The following is a 13,486-nucleotide window of genomic DNA, read 5'->3' on the forward strand; positions in this document are numbered from 1 at the left end:
GGAAAGACAAAAGTGAGAGAGAAGCGAAGAATGGATGGTTTTGAGATGTGTTTGAAATGAGCAGCAGAGGGGGTATTTATAGGTTGGGATAGCTGTTAAAATTACACTACAGCAAAATAGGCTTTTAGCGGCTTTTTTTAGGCCTATAAAGGCACTTTTAAGTGCTGCTAAAACTATTTGCGGCGCTTTCACAAGCGCCGTAAAAAATGTTGCTAAATTTTGCGGCGTTTATGTGAAAAAACGCCGCTATAGAACATGACCTTTAACGTCACTTTTATAAAAAACACCGCTAAAGAACATGACCTTTAGCGGCGCTTTTATCACAAACGCCGCTAAAAGTACCGTTCTTTAGCGTCGTTTATGAAAAAACGCCACTAACTTTGGCAGATTTGTAACATTCAATTTTCATCCATATACAACCCTTCTTGTAGCATGAAATCCAACTAAAAGCAACAAATCTAAATGGTACTTCAGATTCAACGAAAGATATATGATTTAAATTGATAACTGAAGTATAATTCAAAATATTCTTACAATAATGTTAAAAGTTACAATGTTAAAAATATTCTTACAATAAGAAAATAAATGTCTCAAATGGAGGATTATGTGACTGTTGAAACATCTTCATCATATTCTGAAGCTGTAGCTGGAGTGCGTCGTACTTTCTGCTCTGCTTTGCTTCCCTCGTTGCTGCCTCCACTTTAAGTTGTAGTTGGAGTTCTTCATATTTTCTTTGAACCTCAGCTTCTCTCGATGCTGCCTCCGCTAACTAACCAAAATAGCAATTTTTCGACTAATGCAAAGGAAAAAAACAATTTAATGTGTATCTCAGGTAAACAGTATGCAAAATATTCTGAATTGGAATACAACAATTACAGACCTGTGCTAAAACCCATCCAACTAACGAATTAATATCACTTCTGTGATTGCATATGATAAGGGCATGTTCCTTACCTTAAATTTTTTTTAAATTTTAGATGATAAATACACCACTACAAAAAAAGTTTAAAATCCAACAATGCCAATTCTCCATTTAGCTTGAATATTGAGAATAAGTTTCCTAGAAAAAAAAAGAGACTGACATACCCATTAAATTGAAGCTTTCATGATCTGCGAGCACTTCAATCTGCAAATAAAATGTCTCAAAGATCAAAAGCTCATTTTTAGGAGATTACTTAAGGTATAACATCCATGATACCAATATTTGGATATTAATAGAAGTTGTCTCGCTAACAGCCCATAATTAACACCTCAACCAATGTCCAGAAGCACCTATCACTCCTTAGAGAAGACAAAAGTCACAAAACTTCACAGTAATAGTTCAACTCATATTTGCATAATTATCTAGACGAACTGAAACTGCCCAATCTTTAAGCCTATAGACATCAAAGATACTAGTTGAACAAAAGACATCAACTAACTAAAGTCTAACAGTAAATAGAATTATCAATCACTGGAGGCATGAACATCTAAACACTGCACAAAAATCTTATTTTCTAACACCTTTGTCAAAGTAACATCCTATTTCAAGTTGAGATGGCAAACTCTTTAGTGATAATTATTGAACTTTCAGAGTCCAAGGATGTAGCGAAAACATTAGCTGCTTTCATGTGTTAGTGCTTACTAATAAGATCATTTTTTTAGACAAGCTTCTTACTAGTATAGTTGGAAATGGAAGCACAAAGCATTTAGGCATTTGATCATCACAAACTGCCATATCAGAAATGGTTTTAGCATCTATAACATCTCAGAAAGGATTTCAGAATTAGACTATACTAGCTTCAAAAATGCCAAAAAATGCAATATCCAGTTTATTAAAATAACTGATCTAAATAACTAAATAAATGAGCTCATTAGCACCTTAACGCCTGCCCACCAATCAACCAGCCAAACCAGTTACAGCCACAACAACTCTGCCAATACCCTATTGATCTTTTGGTAGCTGTCGTTACGACCACCGAATTTTATCCACTACTCAGCCAATATTAACTAGTAATACAGAGTAAGTAAGGAATCGTCCCACGAAGAAGCTCGTGTTAAACCTATTTGAGAAGAATTGAAAATAAGATAACGTAAACGCATGCAAGATAGTAAAATGGGGGAATTTATGCTAATAATGATCTAAAGTAACGAATAAATTGATTTGTGAATGCTGAAAAATTGTCGAATTAAAGAGAGGATGCTCAGTTATTGATGCCTTAATCCACCAAGCACAAGTCCTTTGTGATCTTAAATTATTTAAGTAGTCCAATCTAGCAACAATGCTGAAAATTCATTTACGAAGTGAATTCCTATCCCCAAATAAATTTAAATTCAATTAGAGAACATTCGTAATTGAAGCCCTACCTTTAATTATTCTTTGTTGGCTAATTAAAAAAAAGCATTCAATATTTTAAAGACTTCACCGTGTGTGAATTAAAGAAAATCCTCCAGCGGCTTCCAAAATCAAATCTGTAGTTGCGTCAATTAGCGTCATGTCAATTAATCATCACCAGTTCTAAGTGAAATTAAGAAATTTGATTACTCAATTGCACTTAGATGATTATGAGAAAAATCCTAAATTGAATAGGTGATCAATCTAATTAATTTAGAAAAATTCCTTGAATGATAAAACTTAGCAATTTAAGAATGCTAAATTCGAATTTAAAACAAATTAAGTCTTCAAATTCCTTGTGCTAGGCTTCATAAGTGTCTAACTAAGCTTAAGTATTCAGCCACTCATAGCAAGTAAAGCAAAACCAAAGTCAATTGTAAACAACATGAGTTACAGACTGAATTTTTGGAAAAGAAATTCCTCAAATCGTCGAGCTTCCTTCCTTTCGCTTAGCTGAAATCTTTAAGCTGCTATTCCAGCTGCCTAATCGGCTTATGCTGGTTCAATTAGAGAATTTTCCTACTCAGTTGTGATGCCCCTTTGCTATCTCTCTTCTGTTTTTTGACTCCCCTTTTAAAATTGTTGCCCGCCTCTTTTTATGGAAAAATTAACAGCCTCCAGCAAAATCAAAAATAATTCGATCTTATCCCCCTTTATCCTAGCTGAACTCATCGCATAAAAATAGCTCCAGCCTACTAGAGTTCTACTTTAGTTGAACTCTTCAAGGCTGATTTGATTTCCTTGAATTAATTGAGGTCAGCCACCGCTAGCAAGAAAGGAATTTGGAGAAAAATTAATTCCCCTGCTGAGTTTGCCGCATGTTCGGCCTGCTATTCTAATTGGACCGACTTTTCTTCCAATGTTAATTTAATTCCTTCAACCAGCATATGATCGTCATTCAGCAGCTCATTATTGTGGATTAAATTCCCAATTGAGCTCATATGAACATCCAAATGTCCCTCAACTGCACATGACTTAAAAATTTAACATTAAATTATTGAATTGGAGCAAAAATACATTATTACGGCATGGGATGTTCTTGCTGTAATTTAGACTAATTTAAAATTCAATTGCTCAAAATTTAATTAATAATTTAAATAATTTAGTTGGATAAATCAAGCTCAAAATTGAACTTGACATCTTTCTATATGTGTTCTTGGACAGTGGTCGAATAAGAACAAAGCATACTACCTGAGAGAAGAAAAATCGCATTGCGAAACATTAAAAATGGTTACTGACAAATAGATGAAAAGAAAGGAAGGAAGAAGGATTTACACATCGGCCAATTAATAAAATTGAACCAACTTTGTCTAACAAAAGGGATTCTGGTTTCTTAAAAAAAGAACCAATAAAAAATGGACTTTTTTATCTCATTTTTAGCATTAAATGATATCGTGAGAAAAGGCAAGTGTGCATGGTAAAAAAAATTTAAAAATTTTAAGGTTTCATCAAGCTGAAACCTAAAGATTCTGATTGAATTTTCTTTTTAGTAAATTTTATTAGCTAAGAAGTAAAGTAGATTAAAAAATGTTACGACCTGAAAAGGTAGCTGAAGGAATTTGCGAAGTTTAATTGAAACGGGGAGTTTTTGAAACTAATAATACGGGGTGTTTTGGTTATAACAAAATAGTTCCACGCCATTTCTTTGTTAGTTTTCTTTAAATTACATGTATTGCATTGAGAAGAAGTTATCAAATAAGAAGAAAATAGTCCAGTATTTTCTTATCCTCTCTATTCTTCCTCTTCTCTTTTCTGATTTCCTTCCTTTCTTTACTCAAGATTTAGGCTCGTATCAAAGGTATCAGAGCTTTCATGGTCCCTTTTGATGGCTGGAGATGGTGTTTAGACGAGGTTACAGAAAGAGGTGGGCAATATGCAGCAGGAAATCTCAAAAATCTAAGAGGAAATCGCGCATCTGATGGCCAAGATGGAATCTCGACTACAGGAGTTCAAAACGGAGTTTCGAGCTGACTTACAGTCTTTGTTGGTTCAGTATTTCGGGCCACCACCAACTGTTTCATCGGTAAATGCTGCAGTTGTTAAGGGAAAGGGGGTTTTGGGATCTCCTTTGGGTTCTTACCCAAAACCACCGACTTACAGCAATGACAGACGGAACCCATTGTCACGGATAGAGGTCGTGTGCATGTGCGGGATCCTTCTTATGAAGTAGGAGTTTCTACTAAAACCAGTCAATTGGAGTGTCCTAAGTTCGATGGAAATGACTTATGGGTATGGTGGACCAAATTGGAACAGTATTTTGAAGCGGAAGGCATACTTGAAGTGAGTAAGGTCCGCATGGTGATGTTGAACTTAGAAGGCAGAGCGTTAGAATGGCATCATTTCTATTCTCAGAGGAATGGAGGCTTGCAAATGTCGTCTTGGCCGGTGTATATAAAGAGCCTCCAATATCGTTTTGAATGTGGGCCGTTCGGGGATCCAATGAGGGAGCTGGTCAACTTGAAACAACAAGGCTCCATTTTAGTTTAAAATCCAACAATGTTTGTGTTGTTGCTAATACCTTGCACTATGGCGCCTTGAACATGAGCAGTGGTGCAACAACGATAGTTTCAAGTGGAACGGGGTGTTTGGATACAGGGCAGTTCATGTACCAGAAGGGCCCAACATTTGGTGCCCCGTTGGGAAATGGCCAAATTGAGAACTGGGCTAACTATGGCCTTGCCGATAATAGCCAACAGACTGACACTTCTACTAATGTTGACACTGACCATAAAAAACAGCTTCCTAGAGTTCAACATGGAGCTGTAATGGTGAATACGGTGGATCAACCCAAGTCAAAAAGTGGTGATCAAAAGACACTTCGCAGGCTTGCTCAGAATCGAGAAGCTGCAAGAAAGAGTAGATTGAGGAAAAAAGCCTATGTTCAATAGCTTGAGAGTAGTCGACTCAGGCTTACAGAACTAGAGCAAGAGCTTCAAAGGGCACGGCAGCAGGGTATTTTTATCGCATCTGGACTTTCTGTGGACCATGGCCATACAGTTGCGGGAAATGCAGCTCTGGCATTTGACATGGAATATGGTCACTGGCTTGATGAACATCAACGACTGAAGCTTTGCAACTCTCTTATACACAGGATGATCGATTACAGAAGATAATTCAGAATATTCTGCAGCTTCCAAATCATGACAAAAAGTGTGCGTGGGAAGGTCGGGTTCTATTCAGAAAAGGGAAGATTGTGGTGGGGAAGGTTCCCAATTGCGACGGGAGTTGTTCCTCCACTTCCACGCTAGTGCTATCGGGGGCCATTCAGGGGTGCATGTTACCCGGAAACGGTTGACTCTTTCCCCGAAGACACGACATGGGAATCCTTCACTGCAATTCAAGCAAAATTTCCTCATTTTTAGCCTTGAGGATAAGGTTGTTATCTGCGAAGGGAGTATTGTTACGAGCTGAAAAGCTAGCTGAAGGAATTCGCGAAGTTTAATTGAAACGGGGAGTTGGAACTAATAATACGGGGCATTTTGGTTATAACAGAATAGTTCCACGTCATTTCTTTGTTAGTTTTCTTTAAATTTCATGTATTGCATTGAGAAGCAGTTATCAAATGAGAAGAAAACAGTCCAGTTTTTTCTTATCCTCTTTATTCTTCCTCTTCTCTTCTCCGATTTCCTTCCTTTCTTTACTCAAGATTTAGGCTCGTATCAAAAATCCAGATTACTAGATTACATGCAAGCTCAATAATAATCTCAGCTCAAGAAATATCGAATAAAAAAGAAACAGAGAAAACCAGTTACTGTCATCTTCTTTAATGCAACCACAGCTAATATAAAAAGAAAAAAAAATAGAAAAATCCACTTAATCAAATTAAAATATGAGGAAAATTCCCTAAGAAGTTAGAACAAAAGAAAATATACCAAATTAAAAAAAAACCTAATAAGAACCTGAATAAGATTCACAGCGAGGCCGGAGATGAAGAAAAGAAGGCCCAATGGGACAATAACAGCTGCCGCTGCAATCGCCATGGGCAGAACAGCCAAAGAAGCGATCGAGATTCGGAGAAAAAAGGAGGGTTAGTAGTGAAATTTTCTTGAAGAACAGTATTGATGACGGATTGATCTGAGAAGATAAAAAATCCAAAGCCACGAGGTCTCCCCGTGACCTTATCTCTCATAACAACAGTCTGCAAGATAAAATAAAAGGGGAAAAATAAAGGGAATCGGGGTAGGGGAGAAATGGTTCGGGAAAAATAAATGGGGAAAAAAGAAGAAGAGATTTCAAGTGGGATTTTTGGGGTGGGGGAATCGATTTTGGGAAAAAGAAGAGATTTCATTTGAAATTTTGGGATAAAAATATATAATTACAAAACGATACAGTTTTGCAAAAAATATATTCGTGGCATTTGGAAAAAATTTCACTATTGTTCGACTTTTAGCGGCGTTTGGACAAAAAATGCCACTATTGCTCAACATTTTTGTGGCGTTTGCAACAAAAACGCCGCTATTACTTACCTTTTGTAGCGTTTTTTCATAAATGCCGCTAACGCTCGACTTTTTTACAATTTTTATATTGAATTATTGTATCTTTCATATAAATTTTAAATAAATAATTTTTTAAATTTTTTGTAATATTTAAAAGAATTAGATAAAATTATAATTTTTAGTTTTTGTATTTTATTTTTATTTGTTATAATTTGGTCCTATCCAAAATAGATTGTTACCTATCCATATCAATCTGTTACTTTTATTTATTTATTTAACAATATTTTTTTAAACTAATATTTAAATATATCTAATGGTTTAGATTAAATATTTTTAAATATAAAAGCATTAATTGATTGTATAAAATTTCATCATTTAACAAATCTCAAGTAAACCTTAAATCCTAAACCATTTAATATATATAAAGTTTATCAATTATCTCTTAAATAATTCAAACTATAATCATAATTTTAATATATTAAAATTAATATTATCTCTTTTACAATTATATAAGAAATTATTTAATATATAAATTAAAAAACACTAATTAATCTAAATCCTAAACCATTAACCCCTAACCGCTAAATCCTAAATCCTAAATCCTAAATCATAAAACATAAACCATAAACCCTTAACCCCTAACTCCTAAACCTTAAACCCCAACCTTTAAACCATAAACCATAAACCATAATCCCTAAACTCGTAATCCATAAATCTTAAACCCTAAACCATATACCTTAAACCATAAACCCTAAACTATAATGATAATTAATTCAATATTTTAAAATTAATACTATCTCTTTTACGATTATATAAGAAATTATTTAATATATAAATTAAAAAACAATCAGTCATGTACCCAAAAAACTTTAAAATTATTTTAAATAATAGTATTTTAATTTTTTTATTTTTAACAAATATTTTTTTATGTTTTTACTTTCAAATTTTTTCTACGTGTCATTATTTTTTTCTAAAGAATTTTAATATTCAATTAAAAAAGAAATGTATTTTAATTGATATATATAAACCAATTAAATAATAAATAGATAGATAAAATGTTTTTTGCGGCGTTTTTTATAAAGTGTCGCTAAAGCTCGATCTATAGCGATGTTTTTCAAAAAGTGCCGCTAATACCACTAAAACTCAACATAAAACGACGCTTTGTGCTTAATTTTTTTGCGGCGATTTTCAAAAAGTGCCGCTCATGGTCGACCTATAGCGACATTTTTCAAAAAGTGCCACTAATGCTCGATCTATAGCGTCGTTTTTCAAAAAGCGCCGCTAATGCCACTAAAGCTCAACATAAAACGATGACGTTGTGGTTAATTTTTTTGCGGCGTTTCTCAAAAAGCGACGCTAATGGTCGACCTATAGCGGCGTTTTTCAAAAAGTACCGCTAATGCTCGATCTATAGCGGCATTTTTCAAAAAGCGTTGTTAATGCTCGATCTATAGCAACATATTTTATCCAAATGCTGCTAAAAACCTATTTTGTTGTAGTCTTAGCAAAAATCAGTAGCCATAGAGTCCCCTATGGCCGGGCATACATGTGGCATGTTTGAAGATTACAAACATGTTATTTTTAGGTAGGGGCAAATCTTGAAAGGCATGAATAGTAGAGGGGTTTGAATGCAAATTGAAGGAGTCTTCGAGGGCCATTTTCCAAGCCAAATAATCAGCCAAACAAGCTAATTCGGTCAGCATGTGGGACGGTTTTGGGATGCCAAGTGGTCGATTGGATCGATTTTCTCGGTTTAGCTCAACTGGGCCACTTTTCATAATTAATTAGTAATAATTTATTTAACCCAAATTAAATTGGATTAAAATTAAAATTAATCATATTATGAATTAATACACATAATTTGGACCGTCTTAGGCTAAAAAATTAATTCTCCTTGATGCTTCAAAATTGCTTCTCGGTTTTTCGCTTCTAATAGTGTCAGCCGCGCTGTTTTTCGCCCTTTGTGCAAATCTGTCAAAAATAATCAAAAATAATAAAAAATTGATATAAAATGAATTAAAATTCAACATGTCCATAATTTGGGTGCAATTTAATTATTTTATAATTATTATATATTTTTCGACAAAAATTTTATCAAAACTGCATGAATTTGAATTAAAAGGGCATGAAAAAGTGTGTATATTTTCATGTTTCCACACCTCCAAATTTATTTCATTGCTCGTCTCGAGTAATGCACAAATTTGAAAAGAATTTCTCCGAAACACCTTTGAAGAATTCCTTCAGAACAACATTCTTCCCAAAATTATGAATTTGATATTCTTATGCTCAAGAACAAGAATTTTGAAATTTACGCTACTTAAGTATACATACCATTCAAATTAATTGCAATTATTCTTAAGATAGCAAAAATAGACTAAGGGCTTCCTAATAAAGTCATGTTAAATCCCTACCAATTTGATTTTATTCCCTTATTCAAGATTAAGATGCAATCATTAAGTTTAATTTATGCTTTCATATGTTGAACATAACAATTTCTCTCCACTAATGTAGGTAACATAGAAAATTGAATCAATAGGTCTTTAAAAATTTTGTAACGTGGCTAGGTTAGGGGTAGGTAAAAGATAGATAAATTTAGGCTAAAAACCCTAGACTCAGCTTCAATTGGACCTTCAAAATATTTACCTTCAATACACCAACTTACTTTGCTTTCACATGCTCTTTTGTACATCTATTTCCTTTCAAGTACGTATGCTCTTCTCTCTCTTTTTTTCACTAGCATTTTGCTTATGTACTACAATATTTTTGAGCATTTGATACTTCTTTTCAACTTCCCCAAACTTATTTTCAAAGAACATTCTGAATAGTACTAAGGGTGGGTTTGAATGGGCGATTAGGTGCGGTACGGTGCGTTTAGCTTACTTTTTGTCTCACGTTATAGCATCGCTACAGTATCTAATCTCACCGCCACCGCTATTTTTACACTAACCGCAAGTAAACCCACCACCCATCCAAACTCTACCTAAGTCTAGTGTTTGGGACAATTTAAAGATAATTCAGAGAAAAGTGATGGCTGAATATTACAAGGGTTCAAATAAAATTAGGCCATATAGTGTCAAAGTTGGGTTTCAAGGGATAAAAATTCATCAAGGTTGGCTTGAAAGGCTCAAACGGTCCAAACAAAAGTTGCCTAAATCATTTTCAACATTCCATGCTTCCTAGGATTTCACCTCAAGAAACTACTAATGTAACACCCCAAACTCGGCCTAGACGTTAGGGCTGAATCTGGTGTGCCACATTGAAGTGTTTTTCGAAAACCATGTTTTCATTGAAAACCCTTCTTGAAATTTTAAACTTGTACAAAACCTCAGTTTGCGTTTGTTTATTTTCAATTGTGGTTTATATAAAAAAAGTTATTCCCTTTTAAAACATTATTATCGTTAAAACCTTATTTGTTGCAGAAGCTTAATTTAAAACAAATGATTTACGAAAACGTGATTTTTTAAAAATTGAGGTGCGGAAACGTAGTGTTTGAAAATAGTTATTATTTTGGAAATCTGTGTTCTACTTCTAGAAGATATAAATCACAATCAATAAAATCCCAAATTTAAAATCCAAAAATTATAGAGGCCTTATTACAACTTGAATCAAAATCAAAGTGCTTAAGTAAATGAGCAAAACAAAATAAAACATGTGCAGTTGTGTGGCCCTCTCCGAGTCCCTCGCAGCTTCGAACTGTCTAACGTTAGGGATTACCTGAAAGGTTAAAAACAAGGTGAGTTTATGAAAACTCAGTATGGAATCCCCTTATTAAAGAAACAACCAACATATAGAAACAAAATCAGTCTAGGCCTGAGCCCTTCAGTAGTAACAGTATCAGGGTGGGCCTTAGCCCATTACAGTAACGGTGGCAATTGAGCCTAAGCCCCCATCAGCCTCGGTTGGGCCTGAGCCCATAACAAAGGGCACATATCACATATATCAGGGCCTAAGCCCATCACAGTATAAAAATCAGTATATGCAATGCATAAATACCCATACCAACCCTGCACTCCATCTTCTGTCCAACCCTACACTTCCGTAGGGATTAAATCGACCCACCCTTTCCTACACTCCTTATGTAGCACCGGTTGCAGCACTAACCAATATTGCAAGTAGAGCTGCCAATCACATAATCGGCTTAAAGCCATCTGTGGGTCCACAGTCGTCTCATGCGATCCGTACGACCCTTACATATCAATCACTTCCTCCAATACAAAATCCCAACCCCATGCAGTATGTCGTGTATGCAATACATCATACTCAGTAATAGTCGCATAAATATCATAAAGCAAAACAGTCATACATAGCATAAGGCCATAACAGTTAGTTTATCCTATAGGGGTATTTCGGTAATTTTACCCATCTATTTTGTTAATTTTACCCATCAGGGGTATTTCGACAATTTTACCTATCGCGGTATTTTAGTAATTTTACCCATTAGGGGTATTTTGGTAATTTAACAAACTTTTTGAAGGCCTACAGTCGCCTCGAGCGACACAGATAACCTAAATGGTCATAACGGTGCGAATGAGCCCAAGGCCCATATTCGGCCCCAAGTGGGCCCACACGCTCGTGTGGCCCATTTAGCCCAAATTTTCCCTTGGCCATGTGATCGTCATGGCCGGCTCATTATTTCCTGTCCATCCAAGAAAATTTACTTACGTAGGGCCCACTCGGCCTTTCTGGTCCATTTGACCCAAAAATGGCCTAAGACTACGAGATCGCTCGTGGTAACCTCTGTCGTTGTATTGACTTATACAAACGTGCGTTCACACGCTCGTGTGATAGTCGTAGCCATACTTTCGGCTTTTTGGCTTTTCGGCATTTTAGGATTTCGGCATCTGCCGATCTACAATTGAAGTGGTGTGTGTACACACATGTTGAAGAACAACACAGTAGCCCACGAGTGTAGAACCTATATTCAATTAAGGTACTTGGTTAGCCATTCCATTAACGTTTACAACACTTAAACCCAAATCGTCACACTACTCCCCTTGAACGAATGAGAATTGCTTAATGCCCTTGGATTGCCAATTAGGAATAGATCTCAAGACCTCACCGATTATTTTCCTGAACAGAGGAACCTACAAGACTGGGTTGTTTACAAGAATAAGACTTAAGACCTCAATATTAAAACGCAGCACCATCAACGAACAAGACAACTTACCCCATTCAAAAATTCAATTGAAAGATGAAAAGAGAAACTTGAATGCCTCTGCACTTCCGAGGAACCCCCTTGAATCACAATGAGTGTAGTACGTGAGAAATGAAATAACAAGTGGTCAATAAGGTTATTCAGTTTGAGAAAGAATAGAGAACACAGGTGCATTCGATTTTAAAAGAAAAACAGAGAATAACTTTTGATTACTTACCGTTAGTCAGAACCTTTGCAGTAGATCGACGCAAAGAAGGATTAACCACAGTGATTTTCAGCCAGCCCATAATAGAAGATGAACAGAATTTAAAAGAAGAAAAAAAAAGGAAGGTTCAGCTAGGTTATGAAGGAATCTGATTGCAGAAGAAAAGAGGTAATTAAAAAAAATGTTAGGTTTAGCCATGAAGAGAGAAAGTGAATGGAAAAGATGCAAAATAAGAATGACCCGAATGGTCAGTTTTAGTTTCGGCACTAGAGAAAAAGGAAGAAAAAGAAAATGCAAAACCCCCCAAATGCTAGAGAGAAAATTCGGCACCTATACACTTGCTAATTACCGAAATGCATACTCCAAAGTCCCTCTTAGTAGATTTGGCAACAACCTTCTACAACTCAAACTCCCCTTTTTCCTCCTAAAATCACTCCTCCAATCCTCTCCTTGAAATCCTCCATGATCCACTCCTTAAATCACTCATTTTACCCATTCAAACTCTCCAACACAAGGTTCAAATCCAACAACAACTCTTGCCTCGACATGAGTAAAATAAATAATCATGTAGTGAGACTCGAACTCCAGTCCCCTACCAGAAACAGCACGCCACCTTACCACTAGACCATCCCCCCTCTTTGTGTCACCTTTTTCAACATTTTATTCTTAAAGCCTACTTACTTACTCCCAGGGTTTTATTCATCTAAAACCAAAATTTTTGCTACAGTCTAGGTTTGAACCCAAGACTCCTCCAATACTTCTCAGGACCCTTAACCACTAAAGCAGACATACTTTTCTATTATTCACTTGCACAGCTAAAATATCTAAGATCAGTCTCTTATCCGCTTCCAAGCTTAAGGCCCAATACTTCTAGGCTTGAAATTCGGGGCGTTATTGTTAGAGTATGCCCAAAGATCAATCATGAGATGGTTGTAATAACATACTTGATTTATCATGTTTAATAATATAAGGCGTTACCATTATTCTTTCAGTTTCTTTTCTGTGTGTATAAATAAACTATTTTATAATAATGTCCTAAGAGTAATATGATTATTCTTAAAAGGTCCTTACTCAAGTATTATTGTTGGATAGGACAACAATAATGTATTAAGACTAACATGTAGTTGATTGATGATAAAGAGTTGTCCTTGATATGGAATGTCAAAATAGATGCATGAATATGTGTGTTAGAGAACAACATATTGGACTGACCCGTTATGAGTATGTTTCTTGGATTATTATGTAATTGTCTCAACATTACTCATAATGATTATTATGTATATGATCCTCAGACTTGAGATCATCATAATCCCAAC

General features: G+C 35.3%; 1 long non-coding RNA gene across 2 annotated transcripts; it reads right to left on the bottom strand.

Moving 5' to 3' along the window:
* Positions 1-475: 475 nt before the first annotated feature.
* LOC107913675 (uncharacterized) lies at positions 476-6,664 on the bottom strand. Of its 2 annotated transcripts, XR_001688613.2 has the most exons (5): positions 6,274-6,664; positions 2,773-3,338; positions 1,861-2,042; positions 1,087-1,126; positions 476-793 (listed from the first exon to the last, which is right to left on the bottom strand). It is a non-coding gene; the product is annotated as an uncharacterized lncRNA (long non-coding RNA). The 2 variants fall into 2 exon arrangements; XR_001688612.1 differs by lacking the exon at positions 2,773-3,338 and having other exon boundaries at positions 6,274-6,662.
* Between the last annotated feature and the right edge of the window lie 6,822 nt (positions 6,665-13,486).

This window comes from Gossypium hirsutum, chromosome D11 (assembly GCF_007990345.1).
Source record: "Gossypium hirsutum isolate 1008001.06 chromosome D11, Gossypium_hirsutum_v2.1, whole genome shotgun sequence".
Taxonomy (NCBI): Eukaryota; Viridiplantae; Streptophyta; class Magnoliopsida; order Malvales; family Malvaceae; genus Gossypium; species Gossypium hirsutum.